Below are 25,995 nucleotides of genomic sequence, written 5' to 3' on the forward strand. Positions count from 1 at the left end.
CTACTGAGCCAATGTATGTGCTATGCGTTGCCTCTTTGCCAAGGCCAGGACATACTGGGCACGCCTCCTTCTGCCTACTGGGGCAGGCTCAGGTTGTTCCTCCTCCGAGTCACGCTGTGCCTGTGGTGGCCTTGGCAATGGTGGGGGGCTGTTTGGCCCAGCCCTATGCTGGTCCTGCTGCAGCTGTTTTTGCAAGATCATATTATGTAGCATAGCACATACCATGACAATTTCGGTACATGTAGTTGGTGTGTACTGCAAGGCTCCACCAGATGTGTCCAGACACCGGAACCGCGGACTTGAGCAGCCCAAACACACGCCTATTACATTACGTGTTTGTGCAGTGCCTCATTATGGCATTCCTGTTCAGGTGTGTGTGCGTTTCGATGGGTGTCATCAGCCACGGCTCCAGTGCATACCCTGCATCCCCTCTAGGTGTCCGCGGGATGTCCCCACTGGCAAATGTCTGGTACAGCTGCCAAATGCCAGATGTGGGAATCGTGGTAGCTCCCAGGACAGCCAGCACACACATTCATTATTATGCCATGGGCATCACACACGACCTGGCAGTTGATGGAGGGGAAGCCCTTGCAGTTGATGTATGCCCTACCCCGCTCACCGGCTGGTGCTTTGCGTATGTGCGTGCAGTCTATTGCACCCACTACCTCTGGGTATTCCGCTATTTGCTGGAAGAGACACATGTTGCTGGCCAATACCTCACAGGCATTGGGGAAGTATACATGATCACCGACATGTGCTGACATGGCATCCAGGAACTGGTGCAGTACCCTGGAAGCTGATGCCTGTGATATCCCCATCATATCGCCAGTTGGTCTCTGGAAGGTACCTGTTGCTAGTATTCTTAGGCCAACACATACCTTGGTTTCCACTGGGATGGGTTCCCCTCTTTTGGTTCTGTGTGTGTGAGGCATGGCCTGCACAGCTCGACTATTTGCTGCAGGAGCTCAGTGTCCACTCTATAGCGCTCTACTATCTCCAGCTCATGTAACCCGTGGTAGGTGACCCTGGGCCTGTACACTCTTCTCCGTCTCCTCACTGTGGGTTGTCTGGCACCATCTGCATTGTCACCACCCTCAGCAAGTCGCCTATGTCTCATTATGACAGCTATGGCAGCCCCTAACATTTCTGCTCTGAGTTCAGCTTTTTCAGTTTTCACTTCTGATAACTTAACTCCTGTCTTGCAGTGTCTCTTGAGAAAAACATTCTGCACTGCTGTTTGCAGAGTTTTAAGTGCTGGGCTGGGCTGGCCTAGTATTCTGCCTGTGTAATTGCCTGCATCTAATTGTTTTCACCTGCTAGCTGCAGCAGTATTCCCTGCTAACTTCCTACTACATCTGTTGCTTCCTTTTTCCTTTCTGTTTCCTCAGGGTGGAGCAGTGTGCAAACCAGCAGAAACACGCCACAGTGGCTTGATACAGTCACCAAGGCCATTGCCGGGGAAGGTGGTTCACACAGCCTACCTGGACCTTGCAAACGCCTTCGCAACAATACCCCACTTGGGCATTCTAGGGAAGCTCACCAGCTTAAATATAAGCCCCTATGTCACTAGATGGATTGCACAGTGGCTCAAAACAGAACCCACATGGTTAGCATTGCTGGAGCCATGCCAGACCCCATAACAGTTACGGGTTGTGTCCCACAAGGCTCAGTCCTGGGACCCTCTTGTTTGGTATATATTTATTGGAGGTACAGGCCAACACGGATGGACTGTGGCTGTCCAAATATGCAGATGACTGCAAACTGGCCACCATAATCGACTCTCCAGCTGACACAAGCATCTTCCAAAGGGGCATCATAGCAACAGACAACTTGTGCCAGAGACATGGCCGTCTGCTGAACAGTGTTTAGAAGGGGAATGTGCATCCTGTAGTCTGTTCACCTAGTTGCCAAAAGGGACATTGTCCTCACACACACTAACCCCCCTCAGCCAAAAACACACACTTGCCAATTGCAGGATTCAAACCCCTATCTGACTGTTATGACACTTTTGACGGACGCATTAGCAGAGCACGCTATTTGCATTACTGGGGGTTTTCTCTTCCCCTGCTATACTTATAGAGTGCTGACATCATCAGTGTTTAGAAAAGGGAATGGGCATCCTGTAGTCTGTTCACCTAGTTGCCAAAAGGGACACTTTTTTCACACAGTAATCCCCCTCAGACAAACACACACACTTGCCATTCACAGGATTCAAACCCCTACCTAACTATGTTATGACACTTGAGACGGATGCATTAGCAGAGCGCGCTATTCGCATTACTGGGAGGTTTCTTTTCTCCTGCTGTACTTATAGGGTGCTGACATCATCGGTGTTTAGAAAGGGAATGTGCATCCTGTAGTGTCTTATCCTATTTGCCAAAAGGGACATTTCTCTCACACACACTAACCCCCCTCAGACAAACACACACACTTGCCATTCACAGGATTCAAACCCCTACCTAACTATGTTATGACACTTGAGACGGACGCATTAGCGGAGCGCTATTCACATTACTGGGAGGTTTCTTTTCTCCTGCTGTACTTATAGGGTGCTGACATCATCGGTGTTTGAAAGGGAATGTGCATCCTGTAGTGTCTTATCCTATTTGCCAAAGGGACATTTCCTCACACACACTAAATCCTCAGACAAACACACACACTTGCCATTCGCAGGATTCAAACCCCTACCTAACTATGTTATGACACTTGAGACGGACGCATTAGCAGAGCACGCTATTCGCATTACTGGGAGGTTTCTTTTCTCCTGCTGTACTTATAGGGTGCTGACATCATCGGTGTTTCGAAAGGGAATGTGCATCCTGTAGTGTCTTATCCTATTTGCCAAAAGGGACATTTTCCTCACACACACAAACTCCCCTCGGACAAACACACACACTTGCCATTCGCAGGATTCAAACCCCTACCTATCTATGTTATGACACTTGAGACAGACGCATTAGCGGAGCGCGCTATTCGCATTACTGGGAGGTTTCTTTTCTCCTGCTGCACTTATAGGGTGCTGACATCATCGGTGTTTAGAAAGGGAATGTGCATCCTGTAGTGTCTTTTCCTATTTGCCAAAAGGGACATTTCCCTCACACAGACTTACACACACTGAGCATTTGCAGGATTTGAAACCCCTACCTAACTATGTTATGACACTTGAGACGGACGCATTAGCAGAGCGCGCTATTCGGATTACTGGGAAGTTTGTTTTCTCCTGCTGTACTTATAGGGTGCTGACATCATCTGTGTTTAGAAAGGGGAATGTGCATCCTGTGGGAGGCAGACACCAAGCACACTATGGCTAAGCTGTCATTCCCTAGGGCAAACAGCCTAGTGTTGACCTCTACACCATTATGTTTAATTGTCAAATGCACATTATTTGTTGCTGATAGACTGTTTGCATATCTTTATTGCCATAGCATTCCCTGTTTGTATGAACAACTTCTGCATCTGTGGAAGATGTTTGCATATGGGAGGGATCCACTATATCACGTATGTCTCTGTAGTCATTTAACTGTGTGCACTGGGCAGACTGCTGTAATGTGGTTGGTTCCTGGCATAACACATAACAATACCAGATATGTGTGTCCAACTGCTAAACCGAGATTTGGCCTAAGTGTGTGAGCATGCCCAGTTCAGCCTTCCCATGGCATGCTGTCAAAGTGTGTGAGCATGCCCAGTGTGAGCATTCCATATGTTGGACTCTGCAGCCCACCACATTTGTGGATGTGTGTGAACTTCAACAACTATCACCCATTTATGGTTGTGGGTTGTGTGTCATGTTGTGTAGTTACTGTACAACTGCTTTGTGTGTGAACACAACAGGATTATACTGTGCCTGCAGTCTTTGCATGGGATACTTTGCATACAGTTGTCAACATCCTTTCACACTGACCTAACACTGTAGTACTGTATAGTGTACTGGTAGTACTTTGACTGTGGTGGACAGTATCCTGGGCTTTACTGCTATCACTGCTTTACATTTCGGTAGTGGGCACAACAGCCTGGTTGGGGCCAGTTGTGTACATCTGACCATGTTGCATTCTGTTCAGATATGAACTACTTACACCAGGCTTGTCCAACATTGTTAGTGTATTCCACAACATAGGTGTACAATTGCAAACACTAGCGATGTGCCCTAGTCCATGTCTAATGCAAGTTGGAGAGTGTGTTTGTCCTTCAACACACATTGTAAGAGGAATTTGCCATGACATATGTCATGGTTAGTATACTGTGCCTCTGTCTACCTGTGACATGACAGTGATACCCAGGATAAACCTACCATCTCCCGTCCACCCATCAGGATTCCTATTGAGGAAGATTGATAAGTGACTCTATGGGTAGCCTGTGCTGAGGGTTCACTCATGGGTGGGAGTGGCTTCTGTGTTATGGATCACACAGTACAGCTTGTCCTATGTAAGTCAGTGCTGGGGTTCAGGTCTCTCATGTGCATAGCTCACTGCCATTCAGATTGTACAAGGTGCAGCATGTTTATTGATGCCAGCAACACAGGCAACACATGGCATCTGTGCAGGCTGTTTGATACTCCTGATGAGGTACTGTTGGGGACTTTACAGTTGATGGAGGTGTCTGCTGAGGTACATCCCACAGGGGCTATTGTAGTCAATTGTACCACTGATGCAGGATGACTGCAGAGCCACAATGACCTCCCCTTATGTAGATCTGACAGCCTTCATGATTAGGTGGGTATATGGTATGTTTCTGTAAACACTACAGCACATGTTTGTCCAATGCAGGATATCTATCACCCTGTGTCCCCAGGTCTCTCATTACATGTTAACTACATAATGGGTTAACACCTATGTGGTAATTGGTGGGCACTTACTGTATATCCATGGGGGTTGACTATACACGTTTCTGCACTTAGCTTGCTGACATGGCTATGGCACCAGTTGTCTGTTTCTATGTGGCCCTTTTGTGGGATGCATGTGTCAGCTGGTGGATCATATGTGGTGAGCAGTTTGTAGTCCTCTGCAAAAATTTTAGGACACAGTCCTTCCATGTTTGCCTGTACCTATGGGACATATATACCAGACGAGGGAGATACCAGGACAAAGCCTTGTGGGATGCCAGTTATATCTGGTTTGTAGTCTGACATGGCTGAAGCATGTCTGACCATGTCTGTTCTGTCCTTGGTCTGGTTTGCACCCCTCTACTGACATGTGGGTTTATATTTAAGCTGGTGAGCCTATCTATACTGAACATGTAGGGTATTGTATAGAAGCCTTTGCAAGGTCCAGATACACTGTGTGGAGCACATTGCCCTCATCAATGACCTTAATGACTGTTTCAATTGAGTCAAACATGGTTAGGGACAGGATCTGCACTTGAGAAGGCCACACTGGGTTGGGTCCGGTGTCAGTAGGTCCCCAACATCCTTATGTCTGTGGTACATGCTGATCCTTTCCATAGCTGTGCAAACTGAGCTTCTCAGGATTCTGGGGTAGTACTGTTCAGTATCCATTCAGGCAACACCTTTGTTGAGAAGGACCACTGTTGTTGTACACTGCTCTTTGGGTACATATTCTGTGGTAAGGCTGACATTGAGCAGTAGTGTGGTTTGGCATTCCATTCATCTTAGAGTCCATGTTGCACTAAGCCCAGGACACCATCTCATACCATTGCTGCTGTGTGTTTTGCTTTGGAGATGTTGTCTGTTACCTCAGCATCTGCAATGTCAGGGGGCCAGCAGTCTGCTGGGATAGATATTCTGCATTCGTGGGGGTGGGGGGGTTTGCACTGCACCTGTCAGGATGTATGTTGGCAATATGTGTGTGTGTTTGTGGTATTTGTGTGATTCAGGGCATATCTGTGAATTCCCAACATGGCTCCTACCATCAGTTGTGTAAGCCTTGGGATTATCCTTAGTGTCCTGTACAATTTGTATCTACATAGGTTCATAGGTTCATACTAGGCTATCCACCCTGGGCATTTGTTAGCCTAGCCACAGTGTGTGTGGCTTTTGAGACCCCTTGCTATGTGGATATTATGGCCATTTATGATTTGCTTTGCTGTGCCTCTGTCTGGACATGACACAGTGAAGAACCCCACTGTAACTCTACAATCATCCATCCACTTGGCAAGATTCCTGTTGAACAGTGTCAGTGAGGGGCTCTGCCTAACATGGAGTGGGATTCTGGTCCAGGGTGTGGGGAGCCTCTGGATTATGTATCTGTCCCACCGGCACATCCTATTTCATTATTTGTTGAGGTTGACATCTCTCACTCTCGCAGCTCCAATGGATATGTGTTTTCTGGGGTGGAGCATGTCCATTACTCCTGTGTTGGGCATGGCCTCCTACAACAGGCATGCAATGCCTCTGTGTGAGCAGTATGTGACTGGATTCAGCTGGGGTGTCTACAGCCAGGCAGCATATGACATATATTTGAGACACTTTATCCTCTTGGTGAGGTACCTTTGAGGTCTTTCTAACTGCTGAAGGTGTCAGGTAAGGTAGATCCCATATGAGGCATTGTACTAGATTATGGGTGTGATTAGAGGAAAGTATAGGGGCACAGTGACCTCTGTTGCCGTAGATGTGACTCCTTTCCTGATACGGTGTCAAATGTAGACAGTCTTCCTAGCCACATTGGCAATGTGGGTGTCACATAACAGGTTACTGTCCACTTGTGTCCCTAGGTCCCTGGTTACTCCTTCCATACATAATGGTTTACCACCTATGTGGTAATTTGTGGTACCTTGTTTGGTATTTGGTGGGACATTCATACTGTCCAGTGTCTTCAGGACGGTTGGGGGGGGGTTATTGTGTGTGAGAGTGCGGTCTGTAGCATGCTACAGACTGCACAGCAGTCTTGCCTACAGTTAGTTGCACATGGGTGAACTCCACTGCCTTGTGCATTGTCAGTTACCTGGACGTATGGGTGTCTGTGCTGCCTATGGATACTCACCCTCCTTTTATGTTTTGTTCCAGGTTTTGGGGCCATGACACATGGTGCGTGGTATAACCTGGTAGTGCTGGTGTGCTGTCAGGAGCCTTGCAGCAGCTTTCTGTCACTGCACAGTCTTCGATGTTCTCTATTCTGGGGATGGCCTCGAGCATGCATATTGGGGTGTACACATCTGGCATTGGTCAGCATTTCCCTTATGTTTCTTCCCACTTATGTTTTCTAGGGTGGTGGGTCAGTCTTTTCAGCCTTGCCTACAAAAGGCTCTATGGAGGTGGCAAAGGCCTTATCCAATATTCAGATGCCCAGGGGTAACAGGTGCAGGCCATCCCAAGGACAGCTGCGTGGCTTGTCAAGCATGACATCCCGAGCAGACAGACATTGGATCCCCTTGGAATGACACCAGTAAGTGTGCTACTTGCTATGACTGATCATTCCGTGTTTGTACTGTGGCATTATTCTTGGTAAGGGTAGGATGCTGCGAACAGTGAGTGTCATACTGGCCTGGACTACATAATCGGATAGCTCATCTGTGTCTCTTTACATGTAGTCTAGGGCAGTACATCTCAGGTCATTCACACCAGCATGGACTATGACTGCATCATATTTCTACTTGCTTTGGAGTGACCTACATATTTCTGTTATGTGGCATATTGTGGCAGCCTACAGGCAGCTTACTGTACCCTTTCCCTTGTTCAGTCTGGTGTGCGGGACAGCAGTGTGTCTGACTATGGAGTCACCTATTACAACTGTATCAGGCATGTTGTTTCTCCTTCTAGCCTGTGACTGTTTGGCACACCAGCTTTGTGTGCTATGTGTTGCATGTGCTATGTTTGGAGGCTGTTTCATTGGGTGTCTGCTTTAGAGGCCTCTGTTGGTCTGCTGTGTTTGTGATTTCTGCCTCCGGGAATGTATTTCTGTGTTTATGTGTTTGGTTTGCAGTTGTGATAGGTCTATGTGGGTATGTGTTTGTGGTGTGTGTGGTTACCTTCTCCTACTGACTTGTTTTGGGAGTACTGAGTTGAGGGAGCTCAGCCTCCAGTTTGGATGGATGGTTGCATCTCTCACATATATTTGTATTTCTTGGGTGGAGTTGGGGTTGTCTGTGTACTTGGGGCAGGTGTAACATTGCCTCAGGATTCACAGATTCCACTTGTTGTGGCTGGCCTTAGTGGATTGCATGTGTGGACAGATTTTATTGCCATACTACTGATCAGTAATTACTTCATTGTTCATGTTTGCTCTATCATGTAGTAGCTTCCTCATTCTCTTGCATATTTTGGTTATGGCTGGTGTCCACCATGCCAGATTTAGGCACTGTGTCTTGTTTTAATTTAGGACTGCATAATCCAAGCATTCCTGGCAGTGTTCATGGAATGGCTGTATTACAGGTTCTGAGGTGTGGCCCATATTTTGCACCTGCACGGGACCTTTAATGGATTCCACATCAGTTTGGAGGTGTGCAAATATTGCTTAGCACATGTTTTCCACTGTGGTTTTCCGGCCAAGGACTGTGGTCAGGATTTGTATATCCAGTGTGATTACTATATGGTCTGGTTTTACCAGTGAGCAATACACTTCTCATCTTGACATCCCGTACCCATGTTGCTGATTATCACATCCAGTATGCTTACCCCTCTTGTGGGGGTGCTACGTTGTTCCTGGGCCTTTTGGTTTGTGGATTCGATGAACTTTTGTCCTACACTGTTGCAGCTGGTATAATGCTCCCAGTCTATATGTCTGGGTATTTGCAGTCGCCCAATATAATGTGGTTTGGAGGACTTGATATATTCATGTATTCCAGCATAGGCCGGATGCAGTTCCTGGTGTTGGGCCAGTAGTCTGTAGCAGGCTATAAACTGGGGGGCAGTTTTAGCCACTGTTACTTGAGCATGGCTAGTCCATGCTGCTTTTTGAGGTGGTACCAACATGGGGGTGTGGTTATCCTTGACAATTCTTGCTAGTCACCCTCCTTTTGTAGCTTGTTCCAAGTTTTGAGGCTGTACAGCACAGTATGAGGTGTAACCTGGTAGTGTTAGGGTGCTGTTGTGAGCCTTGCCTCAGTTTTCTGTTACAGCACAGTTATCAACATTCTCCATACTGGGTGAGCTTAGACTGCATGCATCTTGCTGTTTCAACTTATCCCGTATCTTATTCTTATCCCTTCTGGTACCTATGGAGATAGGTTTGTGTTTTGAGCCTTACCTATTCAGGGCACACTGTGCGTGACAACAGCCTTTGCCAGTATCCATACGGCCTGCACTGATAGGTGCACGCCAGTCCTAGCAGGTGGTGCATCATGTCATGCTCAGCATGTCATCCCAGACTGGCACACATTGGGTCCCCTTTGAGTAACTGCGATACTTCAGTCAATTGTTGCACTTGATCATCTCGTTGTCATGTTGTGACATGCTGCTTGTTGAGGGTAGGATGTTAGTCAGGGTCCTCAGGTGTGCATATGGTACTTGGTGTTACATTACTTAACACATAGCATTCATGCCTCAGGTGGTGCTGCAGGGCTGCCTCTGTCGGATCGCATATTACACTTCCTGTACGTGTTTGAGAGCAGTTTGTGTCACGTTAGGCATCCCTGTTACTATATGAGTGAGTCAGAGAGGGGTATCATTCCCAAGGTTCCTACTGAGCCAATGTATGTGCTATGCGTTGCCTCTTTGCCAAGGCCAGGACATACTGGGCACGCCTCCTTCTGCCTACTGGGGCAGGCTCAGGTTGTTCCTCCTCCGAGTCACGCTGTGCCTGTGGTGGCCTTGGCAATGGTGGGGGGCTGTTTGGCCCAGCCCTATGCTGGTCCTGCTGCAGCTGTTTTTGCAAGATCATATTATGTAGCATAGCACATACCATGACAATTTCGGTACATGTAGTTGGTGTGTACTGCAAGGCTCCACCAGATGTGTCCAGACACCGGAACCGTGACTTGAGCAGCCCAAACACACGCTCTATTACATTACGTGTTTGTGCGTGTGCCTCATTATGGCATTCCTGTTCAGGTGTGTGTGCGTTTCTGATGGGTGTCATCAGCCACGGCTCCAGTGCATACCCTGCATCCCCCTCTAGGTGTCCGTGCGGGATGTCCCCACTGGCAAATGTCTGGTACAGCTGCGTCAAATGCCAGATGTGGGAATCGTGGTAGCTCCCAGGACAGCCAGCACACACATTCATTATTATGCCATGGGCATCACACACGACCTGGCAGTTGATGGAGGGGAAGCCCTTGCAGTTGATGTATGCCCTACCCCGCTCACCGGCTGGTGCTTTGCTGCGTATGTGCGTGCAGTCTATTGCACCCACTACCTCTGGGTATTCCGCTATTTGCTGGAAGAGACACATGTTGCTGGCCAATACCTCACAGGCATTGGGGAAGTATACATGATCACCGACATGTGCTGACATGGCATCCAGGAACTGGTGCAGTACCCTGGAAGCTGATGCCTGTGATATCCCCATCATATCGCCAGTTGGTCTCTGGAAGGTACCTGTTGCTAGTATTCTTAGGCCAACACATACCTTGGTTTCCACTGGGATGGGTTCCCCTCTGTTGGTTCTGTGTGTGAGGCATGGCCTGCACAGCTCCACTATTTACTGCAGGAGGTCTCTGTCCACTCTATGGCGCTCTACTTTCTCCAGCTCATGTAACCCGTGGTAGGTGACCCTGGGCCTGTACACTCTTCTCCGTCTCCTCACTGTGGGTTGTCTGGCACCATCTGCATTGTCACCACCCTCAGCAAGTCGCCTATGTCTCATTATGACAGCTATGGCAGCCCCTAACATTTCTGCTCTGAGTTCAGCTTTTTCAGTTTTCACTTCTGATAACTTAACTCCTGTCTTGCAGTGTCTCTTGAGAAAAACATTCTGTACTGCTGTTTGCAGAGTTTTAAGTGCTGGGCTGGCCTAGTATTCTGCCTGTGTAATTGCCTGCATCTAATTGTTTTCACCTGCTAGCTGCAGCAGTATTCCCTGCTAACTTCCTACTACATCTGTTGCTTCCTTTTTCCTTTCTGTTTCCTCAGGGTGGAGCAGTGTGCAAACCAGCAGAAACACGCTCACAGTGGCTTACACGCGCGCACACATACTTACACAGTTCAGAATCTGCTTATTTGATTTTAAACACGTGCACGCCCGCGCACATGGTGTTAAACATCTCCCAACACGCTCCCACATGCTGAGTCTGCCTTACACACGCGCACACTGCCTTACACGCGTGCACACTGCCTTACTCGCGCTTCGTGGCACGCACACGTGCGCATACACGTCCAGCAAGAAACTTTGGTGTAGGCAACAGTGTACACCTTCCATTTCTTGACTTTCTCATGTTTACTTAGTGGCACACCTCTTTCCTTGTTATCTGTCTGACATCTGTCATGTAACTCTAACCTCCAATGAACTGCATCTCTTTCTACCATTCCCCCCTGTGATGTCACCTATCTCCTACTCTGTTCCTCCCCCGTATGTAACTCTTACACTACTCAGAATGTGCTCATTTGCTATGTGACAGTGGAATTCAGTATCCTTACACTCATTTGCATCAGATTGCCTACTAATGCTTAGTTACATCTCTTAGACTCAGCTTCCCCCCTTAGCAACCACTACACGGTGGCCATGTTGGTTTTGCTCTGCTGGTCCCTCCATTGACATTCCATGTATTGCATAAAACCTACATTTGTGGGTTTCAAACCTTCGTTTTTATGTTCTATGCAGCGCAGCCCGTTTGTGCGGGGCTGCACTGGGTTTAAACATCGGCAATCGCCGAAAAAAATATTTATATTTTTAATATATTTGCATGGGGTCACCTTGCCAATAGCCACATATTTGGCCATTGGCATGCTGCCTATCACATATGCACCCTTTATTTGGAGCTGACATGGCTCCATTGCCGTGTTTGCAGAAACGTACTCAGTTGTCAACTGAGTACATTTCTGCAGCTAAAACGGCTCTTACACGAGCTGTTTTGGGCTTCCTGGATCGCTAATCAGCCTCATTTGCATGCTATTCGGCTGCAAGTGAGTTGATTAGCTTATCCACGCCCACTCCGTGTAAGAGCCGTTTTAGCTTGACTCTTACACGGACTTTGGGCTGTTCCTGGATCGCGAAGGCTGCATGGAGTCTTACACTACTCTTAGACTCCGTGCAAGCCTTCGTGAATCCGGCCCACCGTGTAGTAACTCGTGTATTTCAAGGTAATAAAGTGCAATATGGTGTGTGTGGCTTTCTCTCTTGTTTGTCACCGTGATGAAGGATGCAAAGCATACCTCTGGAGCTCTTAATACATAAAATCTGGAGTCTGGACAAAACGTAAAATAATGGCGACAAAATCTTACTCGTAAAAATTTAGAAAGTTGCTAGAATAACAGGATTTGTGTTAACATGCCTTTTCTGAAGGAAACTCATATGTATGTCATTATTTAATGACGTTAATCTTCAGTGCTTTACCAGGAATCACAAAATATACGAGAAACAGACCATTAATAGGGTTACCACCTGTCCCACTTCTTTAGGGACAGTACCTCTTTGGGCAGTTCTGTCCTGCAAAAAAAATGTAAAAATGTCAAATGTCCTGAGATTTTAGGGCAAAATTATTTCCTATATTTTATGTAATAGTTGCATAAAACAGTTAATGTTATAAGAAACAGAATAAGCCATGGGTATATTTCACCCTGCAAAATCTGACGTTTGTACCAAAAATGTCCCACTTTGGGCATTTGAAAAGGTGGCAACTCTACATATGATTAGCGGTTATTGTTATTCACAAAGTGTAACATTTGGCAGGTTACTTACTCAGGCATAACGGGAACACTCAGTGTCACTCAAATGTGCGCTGACCTGCCAATTAATATGGACATGCCCTAACCTGCGCAGTACCGTCCACGAGGTACTACACTGTTAGATAACCTATTTGTGCCCCCATCATCAAATGTTACCCCAGATTGTGTGCCGGGCAAAGCCAATGCAAAGCCTTTGTCAGTGCCCTAAGGTTCACACAGCCCCCCCCCCCCCACACACACACACACACACACACACACAAACAGATAATGGTGCAGAAAGAATGTCCATACCCCTAGCAAAATAATTAAAACATACATGTTAAATTTATTTTATATTAGTCCCCCTCTGCAATAAAATATAAAGTGTAGGAACAAACTAAGTAAGTCTTGTAGGTTTTGAAACCAGTACACCAAAGTCAAATTACTTAACCACTAAGCCATCACAGATGTAGTATAGCATGATGTTTTCCTAACATATGCACTCTGGTTACTTAACATTAATGGAAAAGAAATACCAATCTTCAGTTTAGAACACATGACCCCATACACCATAGCTATGGCACATAACCTTTAAGCTATATGAAACATTCACTATAAAGATGTTTTCCCTAACATATCAGGCAGTCTGGTTATTAAACATTAATGGAAAAAAAGTCAGTCTTAAGTGCTTAGCCCAGGAGCCCATACACCATAGTCAAAGCACTTAACCACTAAGCTATGTGAGGCATAAAATGTTATGATGTTTTCCTAACATATCACATATCATGCAGTCTGGTTATTAAACATTAATGGAAATAAAACCATCTGTCCCAAGTGTTTAACCCAGGAGCCACGACCGGCCTTAGGCATAGGCAAACTAGGCGACCGTGGCAGAGGTATGTATATGAGTATATTAAAATGTACATTCCTGGATGGTTCTGTTCTTTTAATTGATTAGATTCAAAACCCATCGCCATGTAAACATAGCCACTGCCCATTTCATTTTCAACATTCATAAGATGGCGATCAGCTCAGGACTTATTCCAATCAGACAAAATAAAATCCCACACAAAGAGGTGATAATTTAAATTAGACACTTGATAGGTCAGGGAGAAGCAACAGAAAATAGTTTGCCAAAAAAAAAAAAAAAAAAGGCAATGGATAAAAGTCACAAACATACAGACTCATAAAGTCATGTTGGGCTCCCACTCTTTCACATCTCCTAGCGAGTGGCTAAAAGTCAGCAGGTCAGACAAACATGTGCTTCTACATGATAACTAGCTAAGTAGCCGAGTTACTAGTCTGAAAGATATCAAAGGCTCATTTTATCATCATTGTAATGAAAGAAGTTCTGTGTTGCATTTTTATTACTTTTAGTTTTACAGCAAGTAAAGAGGGTTGAGATTTTTTTGTGTGTGTGTGTTGTATGATGTGGTTTGTCAAATATGTAACCCAAATAGTCAGACTGCAGGAAAAAAAAAAACAGATCTTCAGGATCTGTTCTGGTATAAGCAGGTATGTGCAATTCACGTGGTTTGTGAATGTATGCATGTGTGCATAATTGGTCAGACTATATGCACGAGTGAATGAGAGAGAGTGAGAGAAACAGATTGGTGTGTGCCTTAACTTTTCACGTTTTGCCTCTGTTTCTCATAAAATGTGAGGTTTTCTGACAAATCTTTGTAGGCTGCAGTTGCTAAATGACAGACAATTGATGTCCTTCAGAAAATGCACATTAATGTTAAATCTATTATTACAACCTTTTCAGTGTTTAAGAGGATTAGTTAAATTTTCATAATAATGGATTTTTGTCCACTTATTCTAGAGCTAGAAGATTGTGTGCATGTGTGTGTGTGTGTGTGTGTGTGTGTGTTGGACAGGGGAGACTGTATATGTATGTATGTATGTATGTGTGTAAGAGACAAGGAAGAGATTGGTGAGTGGCTTGATTCTCAACTGTCCAAGCTCACAAAATATATATGATCTTATCTCAGGTTTTTGGTTTATGCCTTGTATAACTTTTGATGTGGGTTTTCCTGCTGTTTCAATGAAAGTGAGTTTTGCCATTTCAATGAATGAGTTTCAAGGGCAGACAAGTTTACTGCTCATGCTAAGTCTGTTTTCATTGTGAGACTGTATTGTTTGTTTAGCAAATGGCTATCTGTGCTATTTCAATATATGTACTCATTGTAGAAACAAATAATAGAATATATGCATAGTAACTGGTGAGATAATCAAGTAATGGAATACTGGAATGGCTGAGGAGGGGGCTGCTGGTGTTTGCTGCAGGAGGGGCTGTTCTGGGGTGGCGGTCTATTACCCTTCCTAGAACCCTATTTGACCATGATCTGGCTCTGGTATTTCAAGTAGAAAATACATATGCAAAGGTAGCTGCAGTTTAACTACATTGCAAGGTATCTTTTTCTTCCTATGCATTTAAATAATTTAAGGAAATGATGGGAGTGGCTTTCTTGGGGAATGACCCAGTGGGTGTGGCTCAAACAGGGGTGTTTCATGAGTGTGGTGAGGGTGGAGCTTAAGGGGCGCCGGAGCACTACTTCGCCTAGGGTGCTATTTTGGCTAAGGCCGGCCCTGTCTGTATTCTAAGTAAGAAGAGCATGCTGAATCTTGTGAAATGTAAGCACTGGGATATGGATCCCTGAACAGTTAAACGTCAGTAGGAATGTTTGTGGGATGTAGAGACACTACACATGGCCATTTTGTGTATTCCTTGAGGTAGACTGGCTATTATTAATTAGTCAAAGTCCAGTTATTAAATTTCAAATCTAGAATACCATAACCAGCTCCTGACAGAAAATGTGAACTTTGAGGAAGCACTACAACTAATAATTATAAACATAAAACAAATGTAAACTACTTGCAAAATAGCTATCCACTTGCAATGCCTGATTAAAAACTGCTATATGCATGATGAAATATTGTAAAGTGAAACAATGTTTTAGTTGTGGTAAAGTAACCATATATTTTTAAATAGCTATTAGAAGTGGTCCAGGAGGCTACTGAGGAGTGTAGCCCAACTAACACAGAGTACTGTTCTTAAGAGACTTACATAGTGTCACATGATAAGCAAATGGTGGTGGACAGAATCAAACAATAGATTACAGGAAGCAGCTTATGGACTTAATTCTCTGCCCTAACTGGAAGACCAAGGGAACATGATGGTTTTAACATAAAGTCTCTTGCTTCATAGTCCAAGACCATAACTTTTGTGCTGCAATACCCCAGCATAATAAATAGATAGATAGATAGATAGATAGATAGATAGATAGATAGATAGATAGATAGATAGATAGATAGATAGACTGGTAAATAGACAGGTACATATACATACATAAATAAATAAATGTATGCATTTAAAATGCATCAGACCAGAGTATATATGAATACATATGTTTTATACAGCAGAACTGCCTTTATTAAACTTCTTTTCTTTTTTTAAGAAGTTCTGATCATATGTCCCATTCTGGGTGCAGGATGGGTGCCTGTGCCTCCTTATTACCAATGCAATTACTCCGATTGAAGGGTAGTACAACAATAAAAGAAAGGTCATACTACCCTGGAATTCAGAAAGGCTTTTCACAATGTGTGATTTCTGCACAACAGCAGGTCAAGGCAATGGCTAATGATAATTAATGATGTATTCTCTCTGCTGCTCCTGATTTGCAATATTGAGCAAGGTAAAATTTACTCTAAGATGAAAAAGTCACTACTGGAAAACATGGCAGCACCGGCTCAATCCAACAAGGCAAGTATTGCATTAACATGAAGTGTTATATTATGGTGCAGGTAAGTTCTGTGAAGTCATGGGGGGGTTACTAGGTGTGTTGAAGTGTGTGTGTGTGTGTGTGTGTGTGTGTGTGTGTGTGTGTGTGTGTGTGTGTGTGTGTGTGTGTGTAGTGGGTACCTTTGCTAACATGAATCATGGGCCACTAGGGAGAAAAGTAGTGAAGTCAGGTTGGACCGTACTTATGTTAGATTCAGAAATATGGTAATGAGCTGAGCATTGTGGCCATACCTGTCCAAGAATCACATTTTCCCAGTGTCTCATTAATTGACCATCCTTCATTGGGCAATTAGAGCAAGCAGTGAGAATGTTAATTTATCTTAGGTTGTTTTGCTAGGGTAAGCACTTATCTACTAATGTGAAATAAATTAGTAGGAGGGGATTTTGTGGAATATGCATAAATGGGAGTGATTTCCAGCCTGCAAATAACATTTGAGAAATAATATTTCTCAATATAATTTGTTTTGATTTAGGTTTTAATATGTCACAGAAGCAATAGATATTTCTATGATTATGCAATTTGTAATACTCTGGCAAAATTATGGTATCCCAGTCCATTTATATAACATACAAGGTATATATTCATCTTAAATGCACTTTCATCATAAATGATTGTAGTCACTGTTGTGCCTGGATCATTAAATAATTTAGAAACTGCTTTGAGATTTTCTGCATATGAAATTTACACCTTAGGATTTTGGGTGCATCAGAAATTTATGCTTGAGATTTTTACCGGGTATTGATAAACAGTTACTGATGTTCGGAGCACATTATTCTGCTGAGCATGGTAACACACTAGTAGATAGCAATTCATAGAAATGTGCAGCAATATGGAGTGACAACCAAAAATGGTATAGAAAAAATGAGTATAACAATAACCATGCAATATCATGCAAATAAAGACCAGTATAATGTATACATAAGGAAATATAATACTTTGTAGAGGCAGATATGCCAGCAGCAGCATCAATATTCACATGACTGCACCTCATCAGATCAACCAGTGGTCTCCTGGGTGCATGACAAAGCCACAGAAACCACAGAAGATGGTACTGCAAAGGGCTGCATCTCACTGGCTAACCAAACAAGTATGGCATCCCCTTCACATGGATATATTCATTATTCCAGTGTTGATAAACATATATGGCTCACGGACTGGAACTGAAGGAATGTATGTTCTTCCTATACCAGTTGATAACAAGGCATGTGTAGGTCTTACTATGCTAGCTGCAGGGTCTGATCAGAGACAAACTGGAGGGCACACTGGATGTAGCAGCGATATCAACCTGCAGAATACTTAAGGCACTCCTCAGTACATTGCTGCTGCATGTGAGCAGTGAACTTATATACCACATGTGACTTCTACAATAATGCTCACCTGTCCAAATTGCAGGGATCCTGGGATTTCACTCATTTAATAAAATAAAATTCCTCCCTATGTCAATGGCAAGTGTTGCATTAACATGAAGTGTTACATTTCATCCAAACCTCATAACCAAAGTGTCTGACAGCATCCTGGCAGTGTCTATGATTCCTTTACATGGCATACATGTCAGTTGTACCTCCACTTCTTGCATGCCCACCTGGCAGGCAAGTGCAGACACATTGGTACCCCCATTCATTGAAAGCTACTGCCATAGCTGAGGCTGCAGGTGAGGAGGAAGACCTAGATGGAAGGCTTTGCTGTGGAAGGGTTCTGAAACATCCAAGACAGAAAGAAATTCTCAGTCACTTGGTCTGGCTTAGGCAGAGCTAGAGCATGTGGATGAAGCAATATCTGACTGGGTGATGGTGTGCTGGGTTGTCATGTACTAACCCTTCATGCAGCAGGAATCAGAATCCATGAATTGGCAACCTGATGCCATTACGCCATCAGAATCAGTAGTGTATCATACTGCTAGCCCTTCAGACTGAAGAACATCTCCTACTATATACCAGTAATGTTCCTTATGCTACATTTCCTTTCACCTGCACTTTTCCACATCTGTGTGCCATCTATTTACCTGTTTATGTGTAGCCCTTGTATCATCCCCTCTTGTAAATGCCATTCATCCTTCTTTTTTGCTCTGTTGCATGATTATTTCATTCCCCTGCTGTCTACCCCTTCTATTTCTCCATCTTCATACATTACAGCTCTCTCCATTCCCATCTCTCTATGTACATAAAATACATGCCCCACTTTACCCCATCATGCTTTATCTTCTTGTGTTTCTGCTATGTGTTCCAGTACCTGGCTGTACTACTTTCTTGCTTTCCTGTATACTCATTTCTGACCCTTTCATAAAATAATTAAGGTGGTCATATTGTGGGGCACTTGTTTGCTGCTTTCCATCTTGTATGTATTTTTTTTCTTTGTAATATGCAGGGGAAGCCTGACACTCTCCACAACAGCTCATGGTATGCAATGCAGTTCACTTTCACATTCTCATAAGACTTGTGCCATAAGGTATGAGATTGATATATTCCATTCATTGTATATTCACTAATGCAAGTCTGCTTCAATTACATTGTTTCCTTGATACCACATTCAAGCACAGCTTTCCCCCTACTCATGCCATACAGTCTTAATTGCATTACACTGTTGTTTCTCATGAGGTACAGGCCATATGACACCCTAAAATGAATACCACTAAATTCCAGGATATGTTGTAAATATTCAGTCAAAAGCAGAATGGGAAAGAATGACACCACTGAACTCAGAATCTACTAGAACATTGCTGATGGCAAGTTATCATTTGCAGAAGTACAAAGACACAGTGACAGAGATGTTTACAGTGCCATGCAAAATTTGACCCATGCAACTGACACTTTGTTCATAGATACTGTGAGTTACTTTCAGTCTCCATTTTTATGACATTTTTATTGTTTCTCTTTATTTAATGAACCTTCAGCAGTATTTTAGTGTTGTTGGTATATGACAGTGTTCCAACTATTTAACAGATGCAAGACAACATGCGCCAACATCACAATCACTATTTATGTAAATTTTCCTTAACATCAGTGTTTAAATATATGAGCCAAATGTTTGGAAATCTGGAATGCTTACAGATCTTTTAACAAATTTTGCATGGACCGTTTGAATGATGAACTGATTATAAATCTGTTTCAGATTTTAATCCATCCAAAAAACACTGGTAATCAAATTCAGTGTAAAATATAGTTGATAACATAAACAAAGTAACTGTTTAAAGTAAACATATTGTTCATCTGTATTTGAAAGCAGATAGCCTTTGTGGGGACCTCTGGGTAATTTTTTTCTAAGAAATTCAAGGTACTGTGGAAATATACCTTAGTGCTACTTTACGCTCTTTACAGTGATAGCACAGGTGACCAATTAAAAAAGTTAGGAGGGTGTCATCTCTGGGCTGAAGCGTACAGTTTTATTAATGTACTTTTCAGTGAGGGGCTTAATAGATTGCTACATTTACATTCAGAAGTTGGGGTGGTAACTGGTATTTCCTCATTCTACTCCTATGATATTTTCTGTGCTTGACATAAGTAATTTATGTTTTAGCCTTATACCTTAACAGAGAAATGCAGGTATGTAATGTGAATGTGACGGTGCACATGGGCACACACACACACACACACACACACACACACACACACACACACACACACACACACACACACACACACACACACACACACACGCACACCCTGTTGCTGTCACTTGATTGTTTTTAAATGCACATACAATTGTACATTTTCCTCTCTGTTTATTTTTCAGACTTATTTCTTTTATAATAGTTATAGCTAGCTATTAATTTATTCTTAAGCTTGGAGTAAACAATCCATCATTGGCAGGGCTGGTATTTCATTTTCTTAAGCTTGGAGTAAACAATCCATCATTGGCAGGGCTGGTATTTCATTTTAGACTTCCATGGTACTTCTCAGGCCAAGGAGGAACAATCCAAAATGTTATTTTTTTATACTCAATGCATATTTAGCTGGCAATAGAAAGTATTGTGAAACAAGGAAAGGAAATTTGATATAAAGGAAAAACATGTTTACTTGTGAGATGGCATATGAGTATAGTGTCAACAGAAGAAAAAAAACAATGAAAAGAGAATTAAAACAGAAAAACATGTTTACTATACCAGTCACCTCAAGATCCTGTCTCTGCCATCTATTTAATCATGGAGACACCGAGACATGCTTATGGTAGTGTTTAGCTCACATACTCATGACAGAGTGATCACTGAGGCAGTGGGATAGCTTGATTTATGCTACATATACTTGCTGTTGAAGCAAAGTAGTAAACAAAGGAAATAAGAACTGGCTTAGCCCATAGAGAAAACTTGCTGAACAGTTTCTGTTCATGGTTGGTGTTGTTCTGTAGCAGATAATATCTAAGTCAGCACATACAGAAAAGTGGCTGACCATTTACTGCTTTGCTGATCTCCAAGGGTATTGCTTTTCTTCGTAATTCTTTTTTCTGCACTAGTAACTAATCTTAGAATATGAACAAGAAGCCTAGCCCTTTAAAATAGTAAATGGTGTAGTTGCAAACAGTGTACACTTAGAGGTATTACCTCATAAAAAAGATTTAGGTTTGTTTACTGGAGAGAAAGCTGGGGTGCCAGAAGTCAAGTTTGCCAGCTTGGTCTCACTGTCTAGACGTATCATGCTGTTTATGAAGCACAATCTTTGTCAGGCTTTATGTCCAAGGCTTACGGGTATGAAGCTCTTACACAAGCACAAATAAATTCATTCCAGTTGTGTGCTTTGATTCAGCTGAATTCCAGAGAGCTTTTATGAGACACTGTACTAGAGGGAGTTAAAGCTGCATGTAAGTCTTGCACATTCTTCCACGACAAAAAAGAAAAAAAGAAAACCGATATGGGAACTGTCTATTCTGCTTGAAATGCATCTTTGGCATATTTGTTAGATACCCTGTTTTGTTCAGAGTAATTACATTTTTGCTAGGAACTGCCGGAGTGAAGCTCTACAATGCAATAAATGCAAGTCACTCAGCAATCCTTTTCATATCATGACTTCCTAGCTATCTGTTCAGCTTAACTGTTGAATGCAGAGGGTATCAGAATTGTATGTCATTCTAATCACTAAAAACAATAAAAATAATTACCAGTACATGTAGTTAAAATAATAATCTAAAATTGCCAGAAAATAAAGTATATAAATATGTTTTATCGTCCATGACTTATCTGTTTCTCAACTTTAGTTTTGCCACAAATTAATGGTCAGTTAATGTGATACAGATAAGGGCAGTAGCAGATGTCAGCAAACACAACTCTATTTTGTCAGAATAAATTATATTCAAGATGATTTACAACAAATAAAAAAAAAAAAAAAAAAAAAAAAACTCCATTTAGGTCAGTATTTTCTCTGCTAAGCCTCATAACATGCTTGAATAGAAAATGCTGCACTGAAAACTATTATTAATCATAGTATACTTAATATTGTCAGAATGCACAAATATTGAAAGGACACTGCGGTGCTTTGATTGTTTTTCTCTTTCTTATCCTAGCAGTTTGCATTTCAGAAGCTGCTAAGGAAGCGAGTGCATCTTGCATTCTGTTGTCATGTCGACACTGCAGTTGTTCCCCTGCTATGCAGCATGTCATTGTCATTGCAGGGATCACTCAGCGGTATAATGCTACATGAATAGGTTGACCCACGGGGACCCGTCTGTCTGGGACAGTACCATTCCTTTCAGACAGGGGAGAGGTTGTTTTCCTTTGAAGCAACCAAAAAGGATATTCTTGTAAGGTTTCCCATCACTTGGACTCAACGCTCAAGAATTTGTATTCGTGTAGCAAATAAAAAGAAGGCTCATGGCTGACATTGTTTAGAATCTGACTGATCAATAGTGCCTCATTTGTCAGTATTTTACTTTCCAGTTTTTTTGGAATGAAAGAAGCTAGGTTTCTTTTTGATGTCTTGAGAGGGGGTGGGGGTAATGCCTTCAAAAAGGTAACAGTATGAAATATGTTAAAATAATGTGTGAACAGTTTATGTAGGCAGTAGCATTCATTGTGAAGCTTGAATTAATAGATTCTAAGCCTGTATGCAGCACTTAGCTGCAGCCATTTAGCAGGGCTTGGCTTACACGTTAATATTCTCTGCAGTAAACACCACCTTACTTAAGGACTTTCATTGCACAGCTCATTATGGTCTGTGTTTTTCACTCTGTTTGCCAGGAGGAAATAATTGGTATATCACAGAATGAAGAAGAAGCTATTATAAAAATATAATCCTTAGGAACAATGAGTTATGTAAGTGCCAGGGATGTGTAAAATACATTTTGTGGTTGTGGAAAATCCCAGTATCCAAAGATCAGCATTCCTGTTTTAATATTTTTTTTAGAACTAAGAAGAAAATGTCCAGTAATCCAAACACACTAAATTTGAGCACACGGAATCCACATAAAGATCAAAACCAGGTGTTGTTACACAGCGATTTTATTAAAACAGATGATTTAGTGCTTTCATCAACTCCAAACATTGACTTCATCAGAATATTTTGCCCCTGTAAACAACCCATTTAAATATCTCTAAAAATTGGCGCCAACAGTGACAACCAATAAAATACATCAAACTGTTTAAAGGAACATTTGAATATACAAACTGTTTACCATTTAAATAATGAACTTTAAAAACATAAACTTGTAAATGCATGACAACATTAAGCCTTAATATAAAATAAAGCCTTAATATAAAATCAATAGCGTGCTACCAGAACAGGCTTACTAGGAATACTGTCATTTAATCCAGAAGGTGAGGTGGCATCTAATAGTAACTGCCACTTCACTTCTTTCTCCCGCAACACACTTTTGATGTTCCCACCCCTTGGATTATCAAAAACCTGTTTCACAATAGCAAACCTATAAAAATAGTCATCCCCTTTTTTCTCAATGTGTCTGTAAAGTGCATTATTCAAATCCTTTTTTCTGATGCTATACAAATGATCATATATTCTGTTCTTAAATAATCTGTCAGTCTTCCCAGTATAATACCCCAAGCAAAGCATACACTTCCAGAGTAAAAAAACATTGGTGGCACACAGCAGATATGTTAGCAAAAGTATGTTTAATATAATGGAACACAGAGAAAGTAAGCGCTTTCGCGAACAATTCCCGCTTCATCAGACTAACATTAAACAGGTTTAACAAAACATTTTAAATAGACTTATAGATCACATAGCTACCAATAAAAACAAGACATAAAAGCATGTGGAGTAGTGCTAACTCTTTAAAACAATGTTTCAAGGTAATACACAAGAACAATGTGTTTTTAAAAAAAAAAAGTGTATATATCCCCCCAATAATCCTACTATTGATGTATTTGTAGATGTATGTGAAAAACAGATTAGAGAACGACTTTCTATGAATCATAACAATGGTTTTAATAACTTGTCTGTTGCTGAAAAACAAGCACTTGTTGATTTGAAAGCATTAACATGCATAGAGATACGTCCAGCAGGTAAAGGGGGAGGGATACTGATTCTTGACAGGGACACTTATATACAAGGTATGATGGACTTACTTAATAATGTTGAGACCTACTAGGTCATATCGTGCTGTGGTTAAAGCAGTTATTGACAAAGTACAGTTTTTAGTCTTTGACCTTCTTATTACAGGTATGGTTACACAGTCACTTTTTGAGTATTTTACTGTTGAATTTCCAATGGTTACCACCATTTATGGGTTAGCGAAAATTCATAAACAACTTGCTAATCCTCCTATGCGCCCAACTGTGTTCAGTAGGGGATGGGCTACAGAGCCTCTCTCAATTTTTGTAGAGAATATCTTACGTCCTATCTTGAGTGGATGCACAACTGTGTTAAAGGACACTAAGGGTTTCCTTGTAGAGTTAGATGTACACCTTGAAGCACTTGCAGATCCATGCTGGCTGGTTACATTAGACATAGAATTGCTTTTTACAACAATCCTGAATGACTGGGGTATTGAAAGTGTTAGAGACCTTTTACATACAAAGGAGATGCAACCTAATAAGATTAGTTTAGTGTGTGAACTGCTTGAGATTATCCTAGAAAACAACATTTTTATGTTCAGAGATGAATATTATATACAGAAGGTTGGTGTGGCTATGGGTACTGCCTGTGCCAACAGCTACGCCAACCTCTCTCTTGTTCAATGGGGAGGCTAATCATGTGATTAACAACAATGAATTTGCTATGTCCATTGTCTGGTATAAACGTTTCGTGGAAGATATCTTCCTTTTGTGGCATGATACAGAGGAGCGCCTTAAGGAATTTATTGTATACATCAACAATGTGACTGCATTCCTTAAATTTACTCATAAATATTCTGAAAGGGAGATAGAGTTTCTAGATGTCAAGGTTAGTAGAGATGCATTTCATTTAGTATCTACTACTTTGTATAAGAAACACATCAAGAAGAATAATGTACTTCATAACAGCAGTATGCACTCTAAACATACTAGAGCAAATGTCCTGAAAGGGCAAATTTAGTGTGTTATGTGTTTGCATAATGATGATATTGCTTTACAATCAGTACTATTTGTGCTAAAACAAGAGTTTATGTCAAGAGGGCATAGAGAACACGATATAGACACACAACTGGAACTACCATGGAGAGAGAGAGAAGTGGTAGGTGTAAACCATATTATAATACGCAAGTTGGAGTATGTAGTAGTGATAACATCTATACAGGCCCTAATAATACTTCTGAGATGGATGCACTTAGAATGCCACTCACATATGCTAGTAATATTAATATAGTGTGCAATATTACTAAGAATAACTGGGACATTCTTTTTAATGTTAAAGAATTAAATGGAATTATAGGACATGAACCTAGATTCACCTTTAGGAACAACAGGTCCTTGAAAAGACAGCTCTGTTACAAGATTGACAATGTACAACAATATAATCAATCCAACAGGTTAGGTACGTACTGTTGTAGGAGATGTACAGCCTGTCAATATATACATGTGGGAGGCTGCTTTTTACATCCACACAAGGGGTTCACCTTTGAGTCTAATTTTTATGCTGATCGTCAAACGAAGAACATGGTTTACTTTAGTTATTGCACAATCTGCTATGCATTTTACATAGGAAAGACCAATCGTCCTTTGAAAGACAGAATACTGGAGCATATAAGGGATGTCAGGAATGCTAAGGAAACAGTGCACTTGCAATGCATGTCAAAGAAGAAGGTCACACACTTGGTTTTAATTTTTTTGTACTTAAAATAGTCCCTGTTAATAAAAGAGGAGATAATTTAAATAGTCATACAGAAGGTGTTGAGCAGGAATGGATACTCAAATTCCAGGCAGATGTACCACCTGGACTTAATAATAAAGTATCCTTAAAACCTTTTTATAAGAGCAAGATCACTGAAACATTAATATTTGTATGTAATGTGTAAATATAATACATACCTTTTAGTAATATTTACTGTGCTTAGCCTCTCTATATACATAGTTTTATACTTTTTATATGTACTGCATTTTTGAACATACAGATTATATACTTATGTATTTTATGAATA

Source organism: Protopterus annectens, chromosome 5.part0 (genome assembly GCF_019279795.1).
Source record: "Protopterus annectens isolate FY-2018-M chromosome 5.part0, PAN1.0, whole genome shotgun sequence".
NCBI classification, from domain to species: Eukaryota; Metazoa; Chordata; order Ceratodontiformes; family Protopteridae; genus Protopterus; species Protopterus annectens.